Raw genomic sequence first — 27,697 nt, forward strand, 5'->3', positions numbered from 1 at the left:
GAGATGGGCAATTCTTTATTTTTTTAAATTTGAATTTATACCCTTCTGAGGCGAAGAAGCCAAGTATAATGGTGTTCACCCTGTTAAGTGCCTTCCAGTGATGTAGATATCATTGACGTAACACAATGCCTCATCATCATAAGTTAGTAGTAACTCTGTTACCCTTGCTGAGAATAACTCCGGACTATTCTTGAATCCCTGAGGGAGACGACAGAATTGATGCTGTGTCCCCATTATTGAGAATGCGGTCAAATACCTACTTTTTGTTGAAATATTTTGACAAAAGAAACCGTTAGAAATATCGAAAGTGGTTTTATATTTTTTACGCAGAATGTTATTTATTAATGCTGTACTGTGTGCATTTTGCACTGCAAATGTTTTGCAACAAGAGTTTAGATGTCTGTAATCCAATACTAGATGATATGTATTATCTGGTTTGGATACAGGAAACAAAGGATTGTTCATTGATGAGGTGCATGTTTCAATCACCCCTTGATATTCAAGTTGATCTAAGATCTCCCTGACCTGGTTTTTAGCTTCTTTCTTAACTGGGTATTGCCTTTGCGCAGTTGGTTGACTTTTCAACTGGATTTTATGGTGAGGAGAGTCCTCATCCCATCCTACATGATTTTTGTATAATGGTGGGACTTGGGCAACTTCCCATTTCCTGGCATAAGTATACTTTAAACGATTTGGAATATTGTTAGAGAAGGCTGGCATAATGGTGTCTTCACCATGTGGGCACTCGGTGACAAATTCTGGTGGCCAGTCTTGTTAAGCTAAAAGTATATCATAACCCTTAGAAAGTCGCTCCTAAAAGAGTGCTTTCACTTTTCTTGGTATGTCTCCCTCCATCCGGAGTGTTATTTCATATAACCTATGTGGTGAGCTAACCCTGGTGTCTGCAGTTTCAACTTGAATGTCCTTATTCAAGTCCACTGTCTCCAGAAGTCCCTTCAGGTTCTGTCAAGCTATTGTTACTACTGCTGCTCTGTCCAACATTGTCTGAGCCCATTCTCCGTTCTTGAGTTGTGTCCTCAAGATCGTCGGCATGTCTGATTTTTAGACCTGCTACCTTCTTTTTTGTTAATTGAGGTTTTTGTTTTTCTGAACGTGTTGATCATCTTTGGACTTCACAAGTTCTTCCTTGTTTTCTGACCGTCCTCTTATTTCGGATTTCTGTGACGAAGTCTGAAAGGTACAAGAGGAACGTGTATCAGTATCTTGATATCTATCAGGTATTCTCAAATTATCCCTATTCCTGAGGTTATACCTCCTTTCAGAGGGCTCCTTTAGAGGAGACCTACCTCGGGACTGAGAACGCTTCTCTTTTGAAGTTTGTTTGCTATTCTCCCACTTCTTTTTAGGAGATATAGGAGTGTTTTAGTAAAGACCTTTTCAGGACTTTCAGACAGTTGTGGTTTCACTGGTTTCCCACCTAAACTGTCTCTGCCTAATTCTTCATAGGATTTTTCAATTATTCTGGCTCGTTCTTGTGGTTGCTCTGTTACATCAAATTCCCTTAATTTTTGGCGGACCGCCACTGATGCTGCTTCTCCTTTAATATTAGATAATATTATAGACGAGACGTGGTTAAAAATGTTCAGTAATTTCATACCTAAATTTAGAGCAGGCTCTGCCCCGTTTTCGTTATGCATATGTTTCAGGACATCAGGTATTACCGCCATGGACGGAACACCATGTGTTTTAGTGTAGATAGCAGCGAAGACTGTACCCCAAGTGGTGCAGACCTCCAGATGTGGTGTGATCCCATTGGTAAACAGATTGTTAAAATTCAGTGTTTTTCATGAGGGCTAGTATTAGGAAATACTGCTTCGATCTGAGTAATTTTTTGAGCTATCCAGAATTGAATGTGTTCACATTTTGTGGGCAATTTACCCATGACTGCATGTAAAGTCTGTGGTGTAATTTTTTGTGTATTCCCCTGGTGTCAGGTGTGTTGTGGAATAACTATTGTAGGTTGGACTGTAAGAGTCTGCATGAAATATTGTACCAATTGTCTGTAGATTTTGATTAACTCTATTGAGTTGAGTTAGTAACTCTACGTCTGACATGTCTTCAATGTCCGGATGAGGTGTATAACCGGGCAAAACCGGCCAAGTTGCTTCTGGTCTAACTAGTGGATAGAGCCTGGTAATGTGATTTAAATGATTTAGGGTGCTGTTAAACCAGAGCTCATGCTCCTGGTATGTGAGTGGAATTTCAATATCCTCGAAAGGAATATATATTCATTCAGTGGATCATCTTCTTTGTAGAAATATTTCAGTTTCTGAATTTGCTTCAGGGAAGACTATCCATGAATAGAATACCTCTGTCTGGTGATATTCATGTGCCTCTATCATAAAAACTGCCCTACCACCTCTTGATGTTAGGCCATGTTTTATAAGTTTTATAGTGATGGATTTCCTTAAATTTGGAGGAATAAATACAGCATTCTCGTTGGTTTCATTAAAACCTGTAAAGTTAAAAACTGGTACGGCGTCTCCGCCTGTAACTGCAGTTGAGGCGTTATCCTCGTCTGCCATTTCAATGAAAGTTTGCAGAGCAAGTCTCAAGGAGACAAAGATAAGGTGCACAATATTTTGGAACACTGTATCCTTCAACGTTGAACAAACCAAAACTAATACATAGGATTTTTCGTCCTACTCAGCTATGGCGGATATTATCCCTTACCCACTCCAGACGTCTATTGGAGTATTATGATTAGGGGGTCTCTGAGAAAAGCATGACTGAGTTATTTCAGTATCTACTGTTAAATTAGTGCCTTACCAAACGTTTGCCGCCATGTAGTTTAGTTCCTAAATCCCTAATAGGCTCTGCGCATTGGAATAATATACACTATAGATTTGACATAGGACTGAGGTCAGTATGTCTCCATAGAGTACATTTAACTTAATTGTGTGTGCCAGCTAACTCAAAGGTCACTAGAAACTTTCTCAAATAAAATAGAAGGGATTAGTCTCTGACAACCGCATAAACATGACAACTTTGTTTCCCTTAAAGTCAGAATAATATCTCCAGAGTCGTGGAAACAATAGATAACTATTTCACTCAGTCAATCGTGCATGCTTCGTTTCTATAGAGTTGCACAGAAATAGAGAGACGGGCATTTCAGTAAAAAGGGTTTATTGAACAGTCTTCTTTCTCATGCAAGAGATATAAACTGCTACAATCGTTAAACAGAATGTGAAGTATAATGCGTACAGCACAAACAGTAATATAAAGTAATACTGTAATAGTATGGTCTGTTGCTATGACATATATAAAAATACATACATAAATAACACAGGCTAAAATACTCAACTGGTGCTTCTAAAATATGCCTACCCAAGTGTACCTAACCTAGGTCTAGTACGAGGGAAGAAGTAGGTGCTGGTTTAGCATAGGTTTAGATTTGCCAAGAAGTGCCAAAGGTTTCTCTAGGTTCTAATCAGCTCCATACCTTAGAATGAGAGAGGTTGGTATCTCTTTCCCAGGACTTGATTTCCCAACACCCCGTAATGGGAGTCAAAAACACTGGAACTGGATTCTCAGCAGGAGGATGACAGCTTCTAGTCAGTGCGTCAGCTGGGAGTTGGCTTCCTTCGGCACTTGCTGTAGCAAGCTGCGTTGTGCAAGTAGGTAGTCGAACTGCACCGAACCACACCGTGCTTTGCCATAGCAAGTGTAGGTATATTTATACCTTGAAGGATTTTAGGAGTGCCAGTATTGACGTAAAAGTTAGGCATATGAACGTCATGAATGAACCCCTAAGGAATAGATGTTCATGCATAATAAATGAGTTCTTGGAGAAATCAATACCCAAGCAAGGGGAAGTCCCTAACGGCTTAAGAGTCTGGTTTTCCAAGAAGTCGTTGTGACGTAGATGAACGGATGTAAGTAGCCATGCCTGTATTTGGGTAGCATGGGCTATGCCTAAATGAGGACTGAATTTCCATGCCTTTATAAGGGCAATGTGAATTGTACCTATATAAGGGCATGAATCAGGAAATTCATACCAAATCTTAAAACGAACTCAACATTACTAAATACAATGGGTAGTGTGGTGTGAGCATGGAACTCAGACTTGTGCCTGGCGACCAGATTGTATAGTGCGGAGCCCAGAAATCTTGCCCATATCTAAGGCGTATGGCTCCTGAAATGCACAAACCTTTACACTCATAAGCATCTTGTTGCTGGTGAGCGGATTCATCGGTTGTGGTTTACAAAGTAACCTGCTTTGTCAATCATGCTGCATCTCTCTCGTGTGACAGTCTGATTGCATGCTCATTGCGTGAGGTGTCATATTCAGAGGGTGCGTCCCTTGAAGGTTGGGGTGTACCCGTAGTAGTGCTGCATTCTACCTCATGTGGGTCTGCTGAACTTGCGCCTGTGTGTGTGACCAGGATGGTGAAACTTGATCATCATGCTCTGGGCGTGGTGCCTCCTTTCCTGGGAGGTATGGAACTTGCAACTCTTTGTTGTGTGTGACCAGAATTGCCTGGAGCAACCCATTTCAAAGAGCACCAGTCAAAATGCCTCAAGTCCAGGGAGATACGGAATTAGTAGTTCATTGTGTTTGAGATCTGAAGAGCCTGGTACAACTCATACCAACGCACACCAGATACTGTGCCCAGATTGCTGGGTACAGCCCTGACCATAGTATATCTGTTGGAGTGTCCCATCCTATCAAGGGGCTACCAGTCTTACTCCCCGTTCATTGGTTGTTCCCTTTTTTCTTTTTTTAAAAATCTTTTTATTCAAAGAATAACACAAAACACAAAATACAACAAAAAAGGTGCAGCTCAAAACATCAACCTTGACTTATAATAATTGCAACAGGTAGTTCCCTTTTTGATCCTCATTGCGGCAGACCAACAGTCCTCTCCTTACATGGCCCCTCCCGAAGTGATCTTACCACCAGGTAGTAGAGAGAGTGAGATAGACTGGGTTGAAGGAATGCTTCCAAGACAGTTGGTAAGCGGGTCAAGAGACTGCGCGACTCCATTGTGTTTTTAAACCTATGGGTGACCTTTCCCAGTGGCTGCTACACTCTCCTTGTTTACATCTACCTCTTAATTAAACTTGCTCCATATTCCCACCTGCTTCCCAAGGACCAAGACTAAGTGACTCTGGCCGCATGCGGCCTCGTGTCTGAGAGGCAGGGTTGGTTATTTACCATCCAGGGGTATAGGACAATCGGGGAGAACTAGAGGGTGGAGGGACATAGGGGCCACAGAGTCCTCAGAGTGTGTTATCCATTGGCCTGCTGGGTACCAGGCACACCACATTAGGGTGCTGAGTACGTATGTGTGCAAGAGCGTTTTGTAAAGACTGTGCTGGTTACCTGTCGCACCGTAGGGAAGCAGAGCGAGTGTGTGGGAGTGACAGTGATAGTGAGCGGACCGCATGTGATTCACGACGCTGGCTGGCGGTGCCATGTTATACGTTTATTTAGTGCCAAAAGCACACTACATCTGACATTGGGTTTACCTGCATTACTCTGGAAGGCGGTGCTGCTAAAAAGTGTTTACATTTCCTCTCTGCACATATTGTTGACATCATTGTGACCCGGGGTGTACCAAATAACTGTGGGGGAATGTATTTTTAGAATTGCCAAGGTGGGGCTGGGGTAGACAGCATGTTGCACCGCATAAGGATGTTCCCTCTCTCTGTGGTGGGGGTTAGATTAGGAAATGTCCCCATGTACATACTGTTGATATCATAATCATAAGAATGAGCAAAGTATTGCTAGTAGTAATTCCAAATGAGTCTTTTGCCTAAAGGTACCTGATGTTCATGTTATAAAGATTGATTATGTGTGTTTAATACAAAACTTTTTACATACATCTTGTGTGAAGTCTCTTTTGCGACGCTTAGTGCATTTATCGCAACTGCCTGCTGTGCCTTTGCTTTACACATTGCCTCTGGATTAAGCCTCACTGCTAAGTGCCAAGCTACCCAAGGGTGAGCACAGGTTTTACAGCGCATGTAATCACCCTAATTCCTAGGAGAGCAGTTTGGTCACATGGCACGCCAAGCAAGACGATATCTCACAGGGACTTATCTTATTCCTAAGAGAGTCATTTTGTCGCATGGCACACTGACTCCAAGACGATATTTCACGAGGCCTTATCAAGGTCCATAACCATCCAAGGACTGCAACATTGACTCATGAATGCGGTACACGTTAAACCTTTTGGCAGCCCTGTTGAGACCGGGCGCCACACATTTTTCATACTGAATATACATTACATAAGGACTATAGATTTACTTGAGAGGATACCATTGTAGAGCATCTAACACGACAAACAGGATTCTGGGTTTAAATTTTGGTTAATGCTTTAAAAGGTTTATAGATTCGAGCACATTGTATATACAAATATGCTCTGGATAATGATTGACCTTGTACTTAGCCTTGAAGAAGTACCCAGGAAGGGACGAAACATGTGTCGGTTAAATCATCTAATGATCTACATGGTCAACATATTTGCTATCGGGTCGAGATACGCGTTGGGTCATCATAATGTCGAGAGAGTCGCCAGTGCTCTAATCAGCACATGACAGAATAATTCCTGCTTCTTTTAAAATTGAGCAAAGTGGTTCGTCTGGGATATATATGGAAAACCATACACTAGAAAATTGAATTCCATGTGCAGAAGGCTTTAGTGACCCTTACATGACCAGACATTTCATTGAAAGCAGAAGTGAATATCTTGTGGGATTTTACAAGCGGAGGTCCCACTTCCTAACGTGAGAGAAAAAAAAAGCCCTGAAAAAGCCTGTGTTGGGCAAAATGCATTGGCTTTGGATGCACTGAAATGAAATAAAGCATTTATGATCTTCAAAATCTGCGTGAACGTCCATCACTCCTGTCTTCTCTACTTTTAAATTGTATGGCATTTTGAGCCAGAAATTGTGATTTGAACGTTGCCTCTCCAAACGTGTGTCAAAAAGTTTGTATCATAGAAAACCAAGATAGGTGGCTGGTTTTAGGAGGTGGGCAATAGTTTGCATAGCAGCTGGAAATAATTAACTTGTAATGCTGGTAGATAGTGCGGTGTTTATCTCTGCCACCAAATCTCTTGTCAAAAATATTTGCAGATTTGTTTGTACCACTGCAGACATAATGGGGTCGGGTTTATAACTTGTGCGCAAAAAAACTATAGCCAAGTAAAGGAATATTTTCCATTACAACATTTGGAATTCTTTTGTCAAATTTGTTGTCATATTATTTGAAGATCTATCTCAGCTACTACTGTATTTGTCTTCAAAAGTTCCATCTACTTGTATCCTGGACCAAAATATAATACTACATTTGATATATATACATTCGATGCGCTCTCTCTATAATAAAGTGTAAATGCAGACAAAACAGTAAATCACACTGACTTTACCTATAAGTGCGCACTAGTATTATAAAGCCCATCCCAGGTCAATATCTGACCCTGTAAAGTCCCTCTGTGCCAGGCAACCTGTGCACAGTTACCAGACAGCCCACAACAGTAATCCTACACATGCAGCTCACACACGTGTGTGCACATGTTCACCTGTAGCCAACCAAGTGCCCCTTACCCTAGCTGTGTCACTGCTAACTTATCTTAAAAGGTGGACACTACTGGCAAATACGTGCATTCCATTTGCCATGTGATTAGCATGGGTGAGACACATGTAGTGAGACTCACCCACAGTAAAACGTCTAAAACCAGGTGATCCTAAAAGTTAATACTCTGGGAGTATTAAATATGCAGAGCCTATTTTGCAGTAGAAGTAATTCCCCCTGATCGCAACTCCTGGTGGTACCAAGCTTGGGAACGGTCTCGGCGTATGTCTTGGTTTTACCAGCACACCTATGGGAGCATCAGGTGAGCCACAGTGGACTGGTTTATTCATTATTGCTATATATGTGAACTTATTTTCATACTCAAATTGTGTGTGGTTATCATTATATTCTGAATTGCTCTCACTCTGGTATGTGCATTACTGCCACTGCTCTACAATCATGGGGGAGGGGAGGAAGGGAGAGAGAGAATGAGACATGCAATCCTGAAGTCCGTTTGATGAACCTCCAATCTCAAGTCTCAGCCCACAACTCTTGCTTGGTGGAAAGTGTGGCATGCCACTAGGGCCCACTCCTCTAAACCTCTAACACAACCCTCCCAAGTTGTAACATTGCATTTTATTAAAATAAAATTCAAAATAGAAAAATAAGAGGGTGTTGTCCCTTTGCAACATCGAAAAGGCTTGATTTATGCTCTGTGGAGCAAGGTATACTACAACTGTTATCTCTATCAATGGGTTGTCGGCATTTGTCAATGCGCAGGTATTACCTATCCTGTCGACTAGCTTTCATTATCTATCACCTCAGCATCTCAAACTGCTCACCACAACGGATATAGGTCAAAGCATGCACAATGATGCTCCTATATCTATCTCCCAGTTGCATCAGATCATAAAGTTCTCCTAAACTGCTTGCTGTTGCCTGGAGGAATAGAGGTCACATCAAATCAAGTTTGCTTGTTTTGACTCTACAGCTATTCCCAGTGTGCAAAGTCCACGAAAGTTCCACATTTCCTCCCAGTACCTTTTGTTAGTGAAAATGAATAGATCTTCTTTTTCAAATATATAGCCCTGACTGGACACTGAGTTTAAGGAGTCTAATTAGCTGTGTCACAGGATATCTCTGTAACGAACATTCTGGCCTGTCCAGCAGTAACCTCGACTGCTAGACTTGGTACCCTTCCGAGTCCAGGCTACAAAGGGAATAACTTAGTTATCTAACTGAAATCCAATAGTATCCAAGGTCCTGGGGTAGTTTTTTGAAATATGAAGCAGGTAATATTGCTTTACCTTAATATCATAGTCAAAACATTGGGTTAAAAAATATTAAAAGGTAAGTGCAGAGAGCAAAGTAAATTTACAATTCTTAGTGCCACTTCTATGTATCTTGAAGATATATATATATATATTGTAAATGTACTATATATGTGTGTGTGTGTGTGTGTGTGTGTGTGTGTGTGTGGAGTTAGGTATAGAAAATTGATACATACCTGGCGATATTTTTGTTTACGATATTATGTTTATGATAATTAAGCGACATTCCCTACTCGATATTTAGGACCCACACCAGTTTCTAGGACTCCAGAAGTAAATTACAGTAACCGCTGAATACGCCAGAATCTAGAGAACAGGCCTTATATGCTCAACATAGACACATTGCATGCCACACAAGATGGTGGTCCGGTCTGACAGGGTTAAGACTAATTCAGCTTCTCTGTTCCTTGCAACAGCCCTTTAAGTCTGAACTTTAGAGAACCAGTAGGAGTTTTACTTTTGTTTACTTTGTGGGCTATAATATCCATTTATTTAAGGTAGATGGCAGTCCTGAACAAAGAACGGTCCAAAATGTATTTGGCTATTCTGGCACCGCTGTTCCATTTTCTGCCCACAGATACCTTTACGTCACTTGCAAAAATGTAGCGCTCTTAGAATTGCTGGTCTGTTACTGTACCAATAATTGTCTCTGTGACCATTTATTGTTCTTTCCCTCTTGTTGTGCAGGAAGTTGCTTAACGATGGAGATTCCCTACGTAGGATATCTCTCCTGCCTTTCTCCAATGCATATCACTTTGATCAGCTGTTGCTTCCCCTGTCCCTTCACTTTAGAAATGTCCAAGAAGTACCATCCTGCATTGGTTGACTTGTATCATGCTTGAAAATGCCACACCTAACCATAGGCCCTGGCTTACCATCAGTGCTACCAATTGTAGATAAATATTAGCACTCTACAGCTAAAATGCTATATTTGGCTTGGTCAAGATCAAGACTTTGTGGTGCTGTATTACTGATGGCAAGAGCCAAGTTTATGAGAAAAGTGATACCAAAGGGGATGATGGACGGAGCATTTGAGCAAATCAAACATCATTCTTTAGCTCACTCTACCATTCCAATTCAGACATGGCCATATGCAAATCAGTCTGACCCTGTGCCTCATGGGAACAGGGTCATGGGTCCCTTGCTCACTTTGCCACTGGATTCGAGCTAGCCTGCCTGATGACGGCTGATTAGCCAGAAACCGGTCCCAGGATGATTGTTTCTGGTCCAGGAAAGTACATGGCTTGGCAGTTCGGGCTGCACTGTTCCAATGAGGCACAGGGTCAGACTGATTTGCATATGGCATGTCTTAACTGGGGTGGCGGAGTGAGCTAAATATTGATGATGGATTAAACCCAGATCAGTTGACTGGGGGTGAGTGCTTGCAATGTTCAACACTCCGTCCATCATCCACGTTGGTTTTGCTAAGTTTATGAGAAGCCAGAACCCCAAATAACCAATGACTGGAACACACCTGGAGAATAACTGAGGAGCCTGCCCAGGACCTGAAGCCCAGTAGCCCAGCTGGCTGAGATACAATTTATGAAGAACATGATCTGCATGAGCAATACAGAGGAGATGCAAGATTTGCCCCTTGGCCTGCCAGAATTTATAGAAGCTTGGAGAGAACACAAGGGTTTGGTGCCAACTGCACAACACCAATTCAACCATGGTGCAAGCTGATCCCTTGTCATTCACTGAACTATTTGTTATTTAAACTGCCTGGGGTACCCTCCTTTACCAGCATTTCATGCGACATCTGAGTACATCGGAGATCCCAGAGGCTAGACACTGCCCAGTTGCGTCTGCCCAAGCTAATCACTTTCGGTTTCTGGGTTTATTAGTTTTAGGGCAATCAATGCATTATTGGCACAGAGCCTCCTAGTTGTCCTACTCGAACCCAGGACTGCACTGAAAGTATTACAAAGGGTGGGTGTGAGGATATTCCCAAAAAGATTGCATTATTGCATGTGGTACGATAACTTACTTTGAATATCTAGGGCATTGAAACAAGAAATTGTTCACAGGTGAAGGGTGGGGGTGTAGCCAACCAGCCAAAATGGCTGATGCAAGCTCCTAACGCTCCACACCTACACCCTCAATTATCCTTACAAAACAATGTAATCCCACCTGATCAGTCAACCGATTATAAAAAAAATCCTATCCTGTGTGCAGGATGTTCATGCCTGGCGAGTGTGGGAGCTGCAGGATGGAGGGCTGGGGTGTGGAAAAGTGAGCAGTCTCGCTCGTAGTATGCCCGCCGAACCCTGAGGCCACGAGGAATCGTTGGCTCCAGACTGGAGGAGTTACCGTAGGCCTCCGGAAAGGAGGGAACACGGGAAGCCGGTGGACCTACCCTGGTGGCAGCAAGGAGGAAACCCGGGGCCAGCGGTGACGTTCAAGGCCCCCGTGGAAGCCCTGCAGTAGATCCGTGGCCATGGTGTGATGAGTGGATCTGATCGCTGGGCGGAGTACGCCGAGCCCCCTGCAGAAGCTCTGAAGTGTAAGAGGCAGGCGGCCACCACAACCCAGGTCTATTACGGAGGGACGCATCCAACCGGAGCAGATGTAGAGCTGCGACCGGAAGATTGCGGAGCCCGGGGGCTCCGCAATCTTCCAGTTGCAGCTCTACATCTCCGCAAGAATGTGCTTCCTTTAAGGTAGCCACCATGGGACATTGCTTTGGGGCTCACCTGGAACATACGCAGGCAGCTAAGCGAACCATTCAGCAAGGTAGAGCGTCAATTACTGAACCATGAGCCAAATGATGCAACAGGTATGGGAGACACTCAGTGCTTGGAAGAGCTGTGCACTAAACATGCAGAACTACTGGAGAGGCTTAGATGCTACAATTATGCGGCACACTCCGAACGCACACACGCCACAGCAGACAGAGCGGGTCGGATTCTTGTATGGCTTCTGTGTCAGGAACAAACTCATCAGCCCATATGCGCTTTATGAAATGAGACAGGACATATGCCATACACACAGCATGAAATACACATGGCAATGACACATCACTATACCAGTCCTCAGGGCACTGCGACGAACAATGGCTAAACACCTTCCTAGACTCAGTGTCTCTACCCTAGGCAACCACAAAGCAAAGAGAGATACTGAATGCGCCAATTTCCCCTGATGAAATTCGAGACGCAATGGCAACAGGGAACACTGCTGGATGGGATGGACTCCCGGCTGCCTACTATAAGGCATATGTCACTGATTCAACTCCTTTATGCACTTTACAAGACGTCCTTGACCGAGCAGAGACTCATCCCTGTCCATGAGTGAAGCCAGCCTGGTGTCATTACTCAAACCTGTTCGGGACCCTACATATTTAGGCTCCTATAGACCATTGGCCCTCCTTAACACGGACTACAAGATATAGGCAAAGATCCTAACCAACCGATTAGCGCCAGTGGCCTCGACCTTGGTCCATGCGTATCAAAATGAGTGTGCGCGCTCCCGAAGCAACTCTCTAAATCTGAGGCGCTTCTTCAGAGTCGCAACATACTCTTTGCTCCGCTGGCCGCACTCAGGGTGTGTAATACTGGACCTTGAGAAAGCCTTCGACTCCCTGGAGTGGGAGGTTCTATTTGCCACACTAACGTAATGCGGCCTTGGTGGCATGTTCATACGCATGGCACGTCTGCTGTACACTGAGCCTGCGTTGCGGGTAAGACTAGGCCCATACATATCTGACCCAATCTCTGTAAGAAGAGGGACTAGGTAAGGGTGCCCACTGTCCCCTTTCCTCTACACGCTGGCCGTAGAACCATTAGCAGAGACGGTCAACCCTGAAATGGGCAGGGGCATTCCTCTAGGGGATGTCGCACATATGATATCATTATACGCGGATGATCTCCTGGTGTATATCAGAGACATTGGTTTGATTCCTCCATGACTGGCGCATATTCTAGGAGACTTCACCTCCGTATCAGCGCTGAAAGTCAACGCTGCTAAGTCATATCTCTATCCTTTCAGCAGATGTGCCAAGACCCGACATATAATCTTAATGGAGTGCGCGTACAATGGCAAGTGGACACCTTCCGCTACCTGGGTAGAAGAATATACAGGCAACAGACGAACTTGCTAGATGGTAACCTGGGTAGAGCGCTGACAGCAATTCGTTACCAAAAGTCATTTTGGAGCACGCTTCCACTATTGGTGGCAGGCCGGGTGGCCCTCACCAAATGCAGTTTCTATATTACTTTGCGAACTTACCATTATACATTCCTCCTTCCTATTTTCTCCCTCTAGAAAGGTTGGTTAGAGACTTCATATAGGGTAGCTCACAACACCAAGTGGCGATAAGGAAGCCTGCCCACAGACCAGGGAGGCCTCAGGGGCCCAAAATTGGAACCGTATTACCTAGCCGCACAGCTGTAGTGATCGCCAGCTTTGCGACACTTTGACTACACAACCCCCCTGCTCCTTAACAGCCCTGATCAGACTGTTTCACCCTTTCGCGAAAGTAAAACCGCCGGATTCACTACTACTTGGTGTGGCGTATAGCTGTTACAGCAGGAGTTTATATATTACCCGGAATGTGACGCTATATGCACCAGCTCTACCACTAGACGGAACGCCCAGAGGACACATGACGATCACAGCTGTTGAACTACAGAGCTGGTCGGAGGATGGGATTCAGGATATGGGAGACCTATATTGGGAGGGTGTCCTAATTCCATATGTCACACTAGTAGAAGACGACAAGTTGCCTCCAGGTCAGTTCCTACTGCACTGCTCAATCCTGGCTACCCTTGCCTTCAAGTGGGGGAACTTAACCAATGAACCCCCAACTCAACTTACAATACAGTATTGACACATAATCGGACATGGTGAACATCTCACGCGGTGATTCGCTGCCTCACTAAGACAACATACTGCAATTACATTGGCACAGCTTCGACTTTACTGGGAGGGAGACATGCACTGCCCGCTCACGGATCCCGAGTGGGCTTCAGTACTGGAGAGCCCAGTACAAATATCCAGGAATTAATGCCTATTCCAAATACAGGATTACCATACACAGAGAGCATATCTCACACCCTCTAAAATTAATCAATACTTTGGCTGTGTAGACCGTGCTTGTCCCCGTTGCCACCTGATTGGTGCAGATCTATTACACATGTTACGGGAATGCCCCAGCCTACACAGGTACTGGAGGGAAGTAACTGACACTCTTACCCAATGCACGAACCGCACACTTCCATTTGAATGGAAGACCTACATTTTACATCTCTATTGTAGAAGCCGAAATCACAAAGTGACTTCCAGGTTCCTAGTTCTGGGTTTTGTGGAAGCTAAGAGACAGGTCACCAGGAGATGGAACGCGCCTGATCCCCCTCATATAATAGCATGGTGGTGCTCCATGCTGTCGTGGGCCAAGGCTGAGAGTATTGCACTTGCCCGAGAGGATACCCTGGGTATTCGCAGAACCCCATTTGCCGCAAGTTGGGACACTATGTTAGCTGAGTTACTAAACATTCAAAATACCAACATGGAGGCTCCATCCTCGATTAATGCTACTGAATAGGTGTATATATCAGAAGAAGGGGGAAGATACTGAAAGGGGAGTGGAACTGAGACAGTAGGCAGCAAACATGAACACACACTTCCCAATACTACTCGTCTGACACATGCTAGACTTCCCCTCATATGCGACAGTGCAAAGGACGCATTAGGCGGGGAGACCAGGGGAAAGCTCTGACTTTATCACACACCACCTGTTATGTTTTAAGATGTCCTTGTTATATTATTATCCACCTACCCAATTCAGACTACTACACAGTGAGTGTTTACAGAGCTGACACACATTACGTATTTAGGCACCAAAGAGCTATCATGAGCACCAGGGGCAGATCTTAAAAAGATGAAGAACTATCGGCCAATATTTGGCTCCCCTTTCTAGCAAACGTAGTGACAGAACATGTGCTCAGAACCCGCTCTCTATTTATAGGTGCACATCAGCTGCTTCATGCGCGGCAGGCATGTTTCAGGGCTCACCATAGTATAGATATGGTGATGCTCTTAGTACCAGATGAGCTTGGGTTAGCGGCTGATAAGAATTAGCCTTCAGCGCTGATCTTACTGGCTCTCACAGCCGCGTTTGACACAGTGGACCATGCACAGTTGCTAAACCGTATTCAGAAGTGGGAAATTGCAGGTGGGGCGCTTCAGTGGAGCTCCTCCTTCCTGAAGGATCAAACACAAAAGGTTCAGCTGGGTGGCTGTGTGTCTAGTAAAGGAGCACTGTCCTGTGGAGTCCCCCAGGGTTCAGCTTTGTACCCCCTGTTTTTTAATATCTCCCTCCAGCCACTGGTGGCGGCACTAGCATAAATAGACTGTCAAGTGTTTAATTATGTAGACGACACCCAATTGGTCCTTCAGATCGATAATTCTATTCAAGCACAGTCTAGAGCACAGAACATCCTTATATTTACATTGAATTGGATGACTGTTAACTCGTTTAAAGTAAACCCAGATAAGACCGAGGTTCTAGTAATCACCACGGTGGCAACCCCTGGTCAAATGTTTTTTGGCCATAAGAGCTAGGCACCACACCAACACCGGTGCCTGTCGTGAAGAGCTTAGGAGTTAAGTTGGACAGTAAGCTGGCATTGACCGTGCAGGTGATGACAGTGGTAGGAAATTGTGTGAGCCTTCTGAGGCAGCTTCGGAAATTGGTACCTCTCCTATCCTTTTCAATATGTGAACGGTGGCGACGGCACTGATTGTTTCTCGACTGGTCTACAGAAATGCACTATATATTTGGTTCCAGGACAAGCTGTTAGGAAAGTTTCAAGCAGTAATGAACCAGGTGGCAAGACTGATTTTTAAGCTTCCAATGCGATCACATGCTACACCACTGCTGCAACAATTGCATTGGCTCCCAATTAAACAGAGGACTAGGTTTAAGGGTCTATGTATTGCACATAAGGCCCTGTATGGGACGATACCAGGATATATAAAAAACCATCTAAAGAGATATGTTCTGGGACAATGCCTCCAATCGTCTGAGGCATGCCTGTTGTCCTGCCCATAGTGTGACAAAGTCACCATGGGTGGACGAGCTTTCTCACCTGGTTCGCTAGTAGAGTACAATGGATGCAAAATACCTGTTTGTAATTTTCTGCTTATCATAGCTTATGGCAAACACGCTTGTGAACTGGGTTTGCATCCAGAGAAACGCATAGGGCAACTTTCCATGCACATAAAAGTCGAGAGAGTTTCAACCCAGAGAAGAGTATCTTCTCAATACTCACAGACCTTAAATCCCAAAATTCCTCTACAGCACCTCTCATCACGTCGGATCAGCAGTGTGAGGACCTTGCCACCTTCTTCATTAGGAAGGAGGAAAATATTTGCAAGTCTTTTCCGTCGGTCCAAGCAGGCTTATGTGCTGGACCTAGTCCCTGCACTACCCGCATCTTGGAAGCCTTTCCCCCAGTCTCTCAAGATCAGTTGCTTTCACTGTGCAGAAAAATTAAATCTGGCTCTCCTGCTGACCCTCTCAAGCCCGATCAATTCAGGAAAATTCTACCTGTGCTCTTGGCACCTTTGGGCCAGGTGATCAATAGGTCTCTTGCCACGGCGGTTGTTCCCAGGGCATGGAAACAGGTCAAGGTGGTACCGCTGCTCAAAAAACCCACCCTGGATTCATCTAAGCCAGAGAATTTCCGCCATATTTCCCTCCTGCCATGGGCATCTAAGATCAATGAGGCCTACATTAACTCCTTACTAACAGATTTCCTGAACATCAAAAACATCTTAGACCCCTCCCAGAATGGTTTCCATCCTGGCCACAGCACGGAGTCAGTGCTCCTGGCTGTGACCGAACATCTTCGGACTGCACTAGATGCCGGGCGCACTTCGGTACTGATATTACTGGACCTAAGTGTGGCATTCGATACGGTTTTCCATTCCATCTTGCTGCAATGTCTGGGGGAGGTACGAATAGTGGGCGCTGCTCTAGAGTGGCTCTCCTCGTTTCTTGCAGGGAGGACGTTTCAGGTGACGGCCCCCCCTTTCAACTGCGGTGTTCACAACATCAAACAAGGGGTGCCACAGGGCTCCTCCCTGAGCCCATTGCTGTTTACCCTGTACTTCCAACCCTTGGCGCTGGTAGCCAAGAGTAGAGGTCTGACTATGGTCTCCTACTCCACCGACGACATAGTTGGTAGTGGCACTCTCAGACGACCCCAAGCGGGCGCTCCCATGTTTCGGAGCGATCTAGCGGCTGTCGCCAGGTGGATGACTGCCAATTGTCTCCAGCTTAATGCTAACAAGTCTGAGGTGTTGTTGGTAGGGAATGACCCCAGGCTCTGGATCGAGCACTGGTGGCCCAATACCCTTGGTGATGCCCCCTCCCAGCAGGTGATAAAGAATATTGAGGTGTGGATGGACTCGGCCCTTAGTTTCCAAGTCCAAACAAAGAAGGTGCCTGGGACATGCTTTGGGCTACTGCGAGGGCTCAGACTTTTATTGGGTTTTTTTGATGCACCAACATGGCAAGTCATCATCCAGGCCTTGATTTTGTTGAGACTGGATTATGCCAACTAACTATATCTAGACTCAAACAAGGCAGACATTTTGAGACTTCAGAGGGTCCAAAATGCAGCTGCCAGAATTCTTCTTGGTCTCCGGAGAGCTTGTTCTGTGTCAAATGTAATTCGCTGACTCCATTGGTTGCTGGTGGCCAGGCAGATTGAGTTTAAGGCTTTCTGCTTGGCCTTCAAGATTTTAGAACATGCCACTCCAGGAATCTTGCTAAGAAAAACAGTGGTCCCATACAAGGTAAATAGTTACAATATCACAATTTTACAATCCAAACTGGGATTTACGAGAGTATCAAATGGAAAAACAGAAATATTTATTAACAATTAAATTCAACGCACATATTATTATACAGAAAGGTGAGTGAGCAGGACGTGACAGGGTAATGGGAAATCAGCCGACTTCCTTACCGCAGGCAAGTGACTTAAAAAGTGACTTTTCAATTTGTGAAAATGTAAAGAAGCAAAAAGTCACAATAAATTTACATTTCATACTCCACAATTCGATAGAAATTACAGTTTAGAGTTGAAGATGTATGTGTTGACGACGTTTTGATCCCAGCTAGGTATTGGGACCTTATCAGGACTAAGTGATGAAACAAGTGCCTGGGAAGTTGCTGTGAAAATGAGTCGCAAAGGGTCCAGGCGGATCCCGAATGGTAGAGGAATGGAGCGGCGGAGGGCCAGAGGGGTGATCGCGGTTTGGATGTGCCTGCACAGGCAGCAGGAGGTGATGTCCCGTTCGGGACTAATTGGGCAGAATTTCCGAAAGGTTGGTATAATTGCAAGCCTCAATAGGCGGCAGATGAGCGGCAGAGAGTAAGAGAAGGTAGTGTCCCGTCCGGGACCGGGGGGGGGGGGGGGGGGGGGGGGTGGAATTATCGGTGGTGATAATTGCTTCATGTACTTCATGTAGTCAAAGCACTCGGTGATAAGAGTATCACTGAGTGCGGTGACTACACAAAGCAACTTCTGCTCCACCTTTTTGGCCAGAGCGCACAGGACTCCGACATATCGCCTTGTCAGACCTTGATCCTCTCATCACCGCCGATAATTTGCCCTCCCCCTCCCGCGGGTCCGGACGGGACACTACCTTCTCTTCTCCGCCGTTCATCTGCCACCCATTGAGGCTTGCAATTATACCGACCTTTCTGCAATTCTGCCCAATTAGTCCCGGACGGGACATCACCTCCTGCCGCCTGTGCAGGCGCATCCCCGCCACGGTCACCCCTCTGGCCCCCCGCCTCTCCATTCCTCTACCATTTGGGATCTGCCCAGACCCTTTGCGACTCATTTTCACAGCAACTTCCCAGGCACTTCTTTCATCACTTAGTCCTGATAAGATCCCAGTACCTAGCTGGGATAGAAACGTCATCGACACATACCTCTTCAACTCTATACTGTAATTTGTATTGAATTGTGGAGTATGAGATGTAAATTTGATTGTGACTTTTTGCTTATCTACATTTTCACAAATTGGAAAGTCACTTTTTAGGTCACTTTCCTGCGGTAAGGAAATCGGCTGATTTCCCATTACCCTGTCACGTCCTGCTCACTCACCTTTCTGTATAATAATCTGTGCATTGAAGTTAATTGTTAATAAATATTTCTATTTTTCCATTTGATACACTTGTAAATCCCAGTGTTGATTGTAAAATTGTGATATTGTAACTATTTACCTTGTATGGGACCACTGTTTTTTATGTCCACCCTTGGCCCCATCAGACTTTCAGGGTATCCTTGTTCCTTTTTTTGACTCCAGGAATCATGGCCGACCTGCTGCTGCTGCCATATCTACCTACACGCCAACTCCGTTCATTGGGGCAAAACCTGGTAGTGGTTCCCCGGGTAAGGAGGGTACGCATAGGGGGGCGCTCATTTCATACTATGGCAGCAAAACTCTGGAACTCGCTTCCGGTACAGATCCGCAGTTTGACCAACTACCTAGCTTTCCAGAAGATAGTCAAAACACACCTCTTTCCTCTGTTGTAGACCTTTCTGCAGCACCCCTGGTTGTTTCTCACTGCTGTCTGCGTCGGGACGCCTCTTTGCTGAGGCAGCAGTGTCGCTTTATAAAATGTGATAACATAACATAACATACAAGCACCTCTGCCAGAGAGGCCCAGCACCGATTTATTTATCTAGTATAACGTGGTGCACAAACTTTCAAACTTGTGCAACAAATGCCAATAAGTTATGGTTTTCTTTTGCTCATCCGGTTCACGAGCTGTGCATGTGGAATTGTTTAATATGTATTGTGGTATAGTTAAGGGGAAACATCCTTTACGACGCAACTTTTACAACGAAGTGCCTTTACAACGCGGTATTTACAACGAAAACCATTACAACGCATTGCGCTGGGGGGCGCTCTAGGATAGGGAATAAGTTTAATTTACTATCCAACACCTTTCCTAGTGTCCACGGGGACTGGAGTTGGAATAGTAAATTAAACTATTCACTATCCAGCACCCCAAAGCACTGTGCGTTGTAAATGTTTTCGTTGTAAATACCGCGTTGTAAAGGCATGCGTGGTAAAAGTATGCGTTGTAACGTCATACATCCATAGTTAAGCCATAGCAATTTTCAAGTTGTTTGTTGTTTGTTGCAGGAACTTGTACATTAACAAAGAAGCATTGCATAAAAATTTATATAACAGCCTTAAGACGTGGTTTTAAAGCAGTTGCTCATATTCATGTACCTTTCAGCACTATTTAATGTTTAAGCCTGGCTAGACTGCTCAGCTCTCACCATATCTACTGCTACCAATTCGTTAAAATACAAGCTGGGTTCTGTCTCCACCCAGAGAAGTAGTTCTCTCTTGTTTCAGGCTACAAGCTATTTGGTGTGTTATTCCCCTTTCAGGTAGTGCTTCCTTTGGAATGGCAGTAGGGATTACTTTACATGTGAAAGTAGACTCGGTCTTCACATGATTTGGCACATTAAATGGTTTATCTCTTGTATGCTTTATATACAGAAAACAACTTCCTTCTAGCAGTGGCAAAGTTATAAACTTCAATTGTGCTGGCCACACATGTAAAGAGCATTTGTTAACTCCTGTCTTTACATCAATGGCACATTAAAGACAGACCTGTTGGCTTTGCAGATGCATGTCTCAGTTGCATTTGATCTTTTCCTTACAAACATGCCATGGCATCTGTAAAGAAAACCTAGACTGTATTGTACAAAAAATGCACTTGAACCCTAGAGAAAGCAGCATCTTAAACTCCTGGGCCTCAACATCTCTAGGATTTACATAGATTAACATAGTTGTTGGTAGCTCACAATAAGGCAAAATTCAAACATGAGGCTAGGCCTCAGGTCTAGCATCCCTTAAGATACCAGAGTGAGCCAGTGTGTCAGTGTCTAAGCCTGGCAATATGTAATTTCTGAATGAGACGTGAAAGTTTTAGTGGGCAGCAGTAGGTAAAGAGTGTGCTTCTACCGAGATTGGAAGTCCAAGTTGACACACAAGGTACATGGTTCTGAGGCTGTAGATCTAGGTCGACATAGTGGTAAAATCCAACAATATATGTAGGGACATGTTGCTTTGTCTCATATATTCTCATATATGCTCAATTGAAGAATTTAAGCAATATGGTGCCTTTAATAAGGCCTGATCAAAACATCTATGTTACCTAACTAGGAGCCAGTCAAAATCTGTTCCAAAGTCTATTTGTTTTGTCTAGTTTAATTGTGTGAAGCCCACTGGTGGTGAAAGGATTCAGGACCAAAAATGAATAGTTTACTTAACACGCAGCTCTCACAGGTTGAATGAAAGCTTCAGCTACCTCAGAAAAAAAGAGGGGCTGCAAAATTCTTTCTGAAATGCTGCCTGGAAAATCAGAGGCTTTGGGAAATATGGAAAACACAAGGAAATACTAATGTTGATGCAATAAAACTATCATGCGTTGGTGTCCCTTAGCACAGAGAAACAAGTGAGACACAATTGAAGAACGGACATTTACTTGTTGCCAACAAAAGTATTTGGATAAAAAGGGATGCAAGAAGAACAGCAATATATTTGAAACATGGGAAATGTGTAGGTAGAACCGGCGGTCGAAGCGCATTAAAAGAAAAGCACTGTAACTGTGATCAGTGAGCAACTACTTTGTTGGTCTTTCTCCTCTAGGTAACTTAATACGCAATAATGCACACTTTAAAAGAAAAATAGATGCGAGTTAAACTAATCAATGGGAAACATGCTATTTTATGTTATGAAACCTCTAATGGTTAATGTGATCACTGCGGATAAATATAAAGCGAGAAGCGTTATCAAAATGACACTAAGGCATCTAGATAGTGTGAGAATTTATATTGAAAATAGGAAATCACATAGTCAAATAAATTGAGTAGTCCATTAAGTTAAATGAGCGGTTCTTCAATCAGTCCACAAATACACGGGAGTCGTGAAGATGAGTCTTCTGCAAAGTTAATTCTTGAACTACAAAACATCGACATGGAGGAAACACTCATTTAACTTGATGGACTACTCAGTTATTTGATGTTGTGATTTCCTATTTTCAATAAACATTCTCAGTCTACCTAAATTTTAATAGGTCTCCTCACTTTATATTTTTCTGTGCAGATTATGGGGTCCAAGAGCAGAAGGGCTCTCTGGGAGCAGTAGCATTGAGATATTGTATACGAACACTTGTGCAGTCGTGGACAGCCTACTACAGCTCTTTTTAGTTATTTTTTTATTACTGCTGATGACTGTGTGTAACCAGAGAACCACAGAATGGAATCCTGGTTGGTGCAGTGGAGAATATTGATTTGTATATTTTTAGTGCTATGAGGTCCCAGACTGCAACAGAAAGCACTGGCAATATATGTGTTAGATCCGGCATCTTTTGGCGCGGTTCTCCTGTCTTTTTGCTTTCTGGTCTCCTGTTTTTAATGGTATGTTGGACTTCATTTTTTTGGTTTATTGCCTCTGAACACTTTCTCAATGCTTTTCAGTGTTAATGTGCAAGTACTTCTACTGTAAATTGTGTTTATGGATTGGTGTTTCCATGTTTTGGCTTATTTGATTTACTACTAAGTCCCTAGTACAGTGCACAGTGGATTGCCAGGTCCTGTAAATCAAATGCTGCTAGTGGGCTTGCAGCACTGATTGTGCCACCCACACAGGCAACCTTTCAAAGGGTTCTCAGACCTGCCACTACAGCGTCAGCGTGCAGTTTTTACTGCTGTGTCGACCTGGCAATTACACCTACTTGCAAGGCCCTAACCTTCCCTTTTCTTACATGCAAGTCACCCCTCAGGTAGGCCCTAGGAACAACCATGGGCAGGGTGCCGCGTATGTGAAAGGTAGGACATGTCTGGTATGTGTGACAGGTCCTGATAGTGAAATACTGCTAATTTTGTTTTTCACTATTGAAAGGCTATCTGTCCCATAAGTAAGCCAACATGAGAGTTGCTTTGTAACATCATACAAGTATAACTTTCCATTAAGACAAGATAGAGAAATTGAGTATAGGCTCTCTGAACTTAGAATTTAATAACACATTTTTTAGGGCAATGGCTTTTAAAATGTGCGTTTGAAAACGCCACTTTTAGAAAGTAGCCATTTTCTTGTTTAACCATTCTGTATGCCTCTGCTGGTTTATGTATTGACTGGATTTGAAGTGACCGGGGCAGGGGTGTGCAGTCACTATAGACAGCCACAAGGGGGGTTGAGGTGTGCCCTGCCTTTCCTGGGTGACTCATAGTTGGGATGAATCGGCCTGGTGTGCATTTAGAGTGGTGAGAGGAGTGTTCACTAGTACCTGAATAGGCAGTGTCTCCTCTGCACAATGCTGTCTCCACCTCCTGTTGTGAGGCTAGGCCAGAAAGGGCAGGACTGGTTTGGACTGGGCTAAGAGACCCTTGACGCAAAGAGGAAATGTGGTATAAATGTTGGGCATGACCCCAGAACGTTAGAATTCTTTTGTATCAAGGAACCTGCCAAAAAGAAAAGTTGGAGAAGCATTGAGGAGGAACTGCCACTTTGCTGTGTTGGCCTGCAGTGGCTGCTTCTGTCTTGGGCAGAGAAAGGACTGCAACATTTTTGTTTGAGTTTCTCCAAGGGCTTGAGTTTGAGCTTGTCCCGTGTTCAAGAAGTCTCAGGAACAGCAAAGACTTCAAGTTCATCTGCTACAAGCACTGGGAACTGCGTGTTTTGTGCTGCAGCAGATGAAAAAGCAATCCAATGCCATCAACGACGCCGCTGTTGGCTCCCTGTCCTGAAGGCACCACAGAGGGCAGCGCCGCACCGCAACACTGGTCTCACTGACGCCGACACTGAGCCACTGCTTGCCCTTTGATCTGTGGGCACCGCACTTCACACTGCCTCGCTTCACCTCATATCGCAGCCCTAGTCTCACCGATGCCGCTGCATGACCGCCACTGAGCCATTGCCTGCAACGCGACCTGAGGACACTGCATGCTGCACTCCTGCACTTGGCACTTCAGCCCCAATGCCAGCCGACGCCTGCACGCCTGACTTCAACTGTACGGAGTTCGATCTTCAACGTGTGACACTTCAAGGGTCTGACGACTCCTGCATGACTTCCGGAACAGACGCCTGCCGATGCAAGCTCTACAAGGCTCGTAGCGAGGTCACCAACGTCCTGCATTTCTAAAAGTACTGTTTGCGGGTCTTCCCGACACCATAGCTGGCCTGCAACGCTGCGGTCAGCAAGAACAGTTTGGGCTGGTTGTTCATTACACTGTGATAGTTTCGGACAGAACTATCAACGTAAAAGAACTGTATTTTTAAGTCTATTTTGCTTAGTGATAATTCTAAGAACTGTATGGTGGATTTTTATTTTTTTTGGTCTTGTTTTGCACAGATAAAATATTGGATATTTTTTTTTAACTAGTGTGGTGTCCTTTTGTAGTCTTTTCACTGTATTACTTCTGGTTATGTGCAAATGCTTTATACACTGTCTCTGAGATAAGACTGACTGCTCGTGCAAAGTGACAAGGGGGTGAGCAGGGGTTATTTTAAAAGTGTATTCCCCCTTATCCTGACTAGGAAGACGGGTCCCTACTTGGACAGGGTAACAACCTGCCAGCTAGAGACCCCCAATTTCTAACAGTAAGTAATTGTTTTAAATACCTATTATACACAGCAAAAGGTTGGTTGCCACAAAATTTTCAAAATGAATTAGGCTTGAGTTGGAGCTTGTCCCGTGTTCAAGAAGTCTCAGGAACAGCAAAGACTTCAAGTTCATCTGCTACAAGCACTGGGAACTGCGTGTTTTGTGCTGCAGCAGATGAAAAAGCAATCCAATGCCATCAACGACGCCGCTGTTGGCTCCCTGTCCTGAAGGCACCACAGAGGGCAGCGCCGCACCGCAACACTGGTCTCACTGACGCCGACACTGAGCCACTGCTTGCCCTTTGATCTGTGGGCACCGCACTTCACACTGCCTCGCTTCACCTCATATCGCAGCCCTAGTCTCACCGATGCCGCTGCATGACCGCCACTGAGCCATTTCCTGCAACGCGACCTGAGGACACTGCATGCTGCACTGCTGCACTTGGCACTGCAGCCCCAATGCCAGCCGACGCCTGCACGCCTGACTTCAACTGTACGGAGTTCGTTCTGCAATGTGTGACACATCAAGGGTCTGACGACTCCTGCATGACTTCCGGAACAGACGCCTGCCGATGCAAGCTCTACAAGGCTCGTCGCGAGGTCACCAACCCCCTGCATTTCTAAAAGTACTGTTTGCGGGTCTTCCCGACACCATAGCTGGCCTGCAACGCTGCGGTCAGCAAGAACAGTTTGGGCTGGTTGTTCACTACACTGTGATAGTTTCGGACAGAACTATCAACGTAAAAGAACTGTATTTTTAAGTCTATTTTGCTTAGTGATAATTCTAAGAACTGTATGGTGGATTTTTATTTTTTTTGGTCTTGTTTTGCACAGATAAAATATTGGATATTTTTTTAACTAGTGTGGTGTCCTTTTGTAGTCTTTTCACTGTATTACTTCAGGTTATGTGCAAATGCTTTATACACTGTCTTTGAGATAAGACTGACTGCTCGTGCAAAGTGACAAGGGGGTGAGCAGGGGTTATTTTAAAAGTGTATTCCCCCTTATCCTGACTAGGAAGAAGGGTCCCTACTTGGACAGGGTAACAACCTGCCAGCTAGAGACCCCCAATTTCTAACAGTAAGTAATTGTTTTAAATACCTATTATACACAGCAAAAGGTTGGTTGCCACAACATTTTCAAAATGAATTAGGCTTAAGATGAAAAAAAGGACTTCCAAAATATACATTTTTGTAATATGCAGCCAGTTCGTAGTGCAAAGATGTTTATAACTATCCATTAAAAGAATGCATTCCACAGACGAGCTGACAACACCCTAATAATACCGGACAAAAAAAGAATAAATCTGTCATTAGGTAGCTTCAATTGTCTGACAATTAAAGCCAATACTGGCTTCCAAGCAGCTTTACAATTGCAGATTAACCAATTGAAAACATTTACATTTCTTTCAGGCAGCAGGCACCCTGGCAAGAAGGTTGGTTGCTTGGTTAGCTGTCAATCCCTCAATCAGCTTCACAACCCCTGAGACTCCCTTCGACTTCAGCTGAGGCATCTCAACAGTAGGAAACTTTGCATTTTATTTCCCATTTTCTGCTATTTTAAGACCTTGTGTGGGAAACAATTTTGAATTATATGTTAAACTTTCCGAAACTAAGTCTCATATAAAAATAACTCAAATAAATCTTCTCCAGGGCACGAAAATCCTTCAGATTATATTGACTAGAGAGACCTAGTTAGACGTAATGGTAGGTTGAGATGGAGAGAGGCTGAGCTAGATAAAAAGACAGAGGCGGGGACTGGGCAATTTCTCATTTTGCCAATGCCCTAAAACGTCTCTGCCTCCAGAATGAGAAGATGATTGCTGGCATGTGAATAGCACGCTCTGCAAATGCAATCACATTCACGGCCATGGTAAAAAAAAAACATAATCTATAGCACTGTTGTCATCTGATGGGAAACTTAGGGCGCTACTACTAATTGAGATAACGTGTGAGTGCAGCATCCTTTCGCAGCACAACGATGAGCATCGGTCGGGGGGTGGGGGGGGGGGGGGGGGGGGGGGTGGCACGGTTTATTGCCATTTGATCTCTGATGTAAACACACCAGGCATGATCACAACATGCACAGCCGCGCTCCACACAAACACATTTCATCATGCTGCTGCTCCCAGGAGGAGCCATTGCAGGTGCCCGTTCACTGTGCACGGCCCTTTAAACCTCGGGGAATCCGCGAAACCTAGTCCTGCTGCACACGAGGATGGACGGTCCTTAAAGTCCGCCTCCACCCACGGCTGCATGCTTCCCTGCGCTCATCTGGTAGCTCTGGTACCGCCCGGCCTCCCTCGCCGCCTCGCCCACTGTCCCTGGCTCCGGGAGCGGCAGGCCGACGGCCAGAGGGTTTACTGTCGTTTTGCCGGTTTCCAAAGGGATTAAATCCCATGTCAAAGCGAGATGGCCAAGAGGGACGACGATTTTACAGACATAAACACGGTAACGCGCGCCCACTGGTGGTCGCCCAGAAGGCCTGCAGGCAGGATCAACCGTGGCACTTGCACAAAAGAGGCATTACTGTACAAATGATGTCCACCACCATTAGCAGAATAAAAGGGAGCCGACAAGCGATACCACCAACGCAGATGGAGCTTCAATCGCCACCGCACTCTCAACACAATGTGCACATTTCACAGATGCCCTTTTACGTTTAATGAAAAGACCCCATTCCACCTCGCAACGAATTTATACGATTACTCTATCCCCGCAAAACATTTGCGTTATCCACAAAAAAGATGAACGTTCAAACGCCCACGCGCAATATATCGAAACGTACGCAGTGCAGTTGCCGAGTTTGCATACCTGGCGGAAGGCCGGGGCCAGGCTTATTCTCCCCCAAATACAGGGTCTACTGTATTTCCATAATTGCGATGTCGCTGAATCTTCACACATTCCAGAAGGAAACACCTCTCCCGGTGCGGCCCGACTGCTGCTGGGCGTTGGCAAACAAAAGGCTGAACGCAACGGTACAGGGCTCGCCTCCTCCTCCCCCGCCCAACACCACCAATCCAGTCATCAAGCTATTCCCAGCAGGCTGGCTCCGGGAATACGAAGCAGCATCTCGGATGCTGAGGTAAAAGGCTTCCGAAGCCTACACGGAAGATGATGGAATTGTCATTTTACTACACAATCCATAATATTTAAAATCACATTTCAAACGTAAGCCTTGG

The 27,697-nt window shown here is 44.7% G+C and overlaps 1 protein-coding gene across 1 annotated transcript in view; it reads right to left on the minus strand.

Annotated features, from left to right (window-relative positions):
* Positions 1–27,455, minus strand: part of ADD2 (adducin 2) — a 440,390-nt gene extending 412,935 nt beyond the window's left edge. Inside the window, exon 1 of the mRNA XM_086943577.1 lies at positions 27,330–27,455. The gene's annotated coding sequence lies outside the window, so the exon portion shown is untranslated. The remainder of the gene's footprint in view (positions 1–27,329) is intronic.
* Between the last annotated feature and the right edge of the window lie 242 nt (positions 27,456–27,697).

The sequence above is a fragment of the Lissotriton vulgaris genome, chromosome 11 (assembly GCF_964263255.1).
Source record: "Lissotriton vulgaris chromosome 11, aLisVul1.2, whole genome shotgun sequence".
Taxonomy (NCBI): domain Eukaryota; kingdom Metazoa; phylum Chordata; class Amphibia; order Caudata; family Salamandridae; genus Lissotriton; species Lissotriton vulgaris.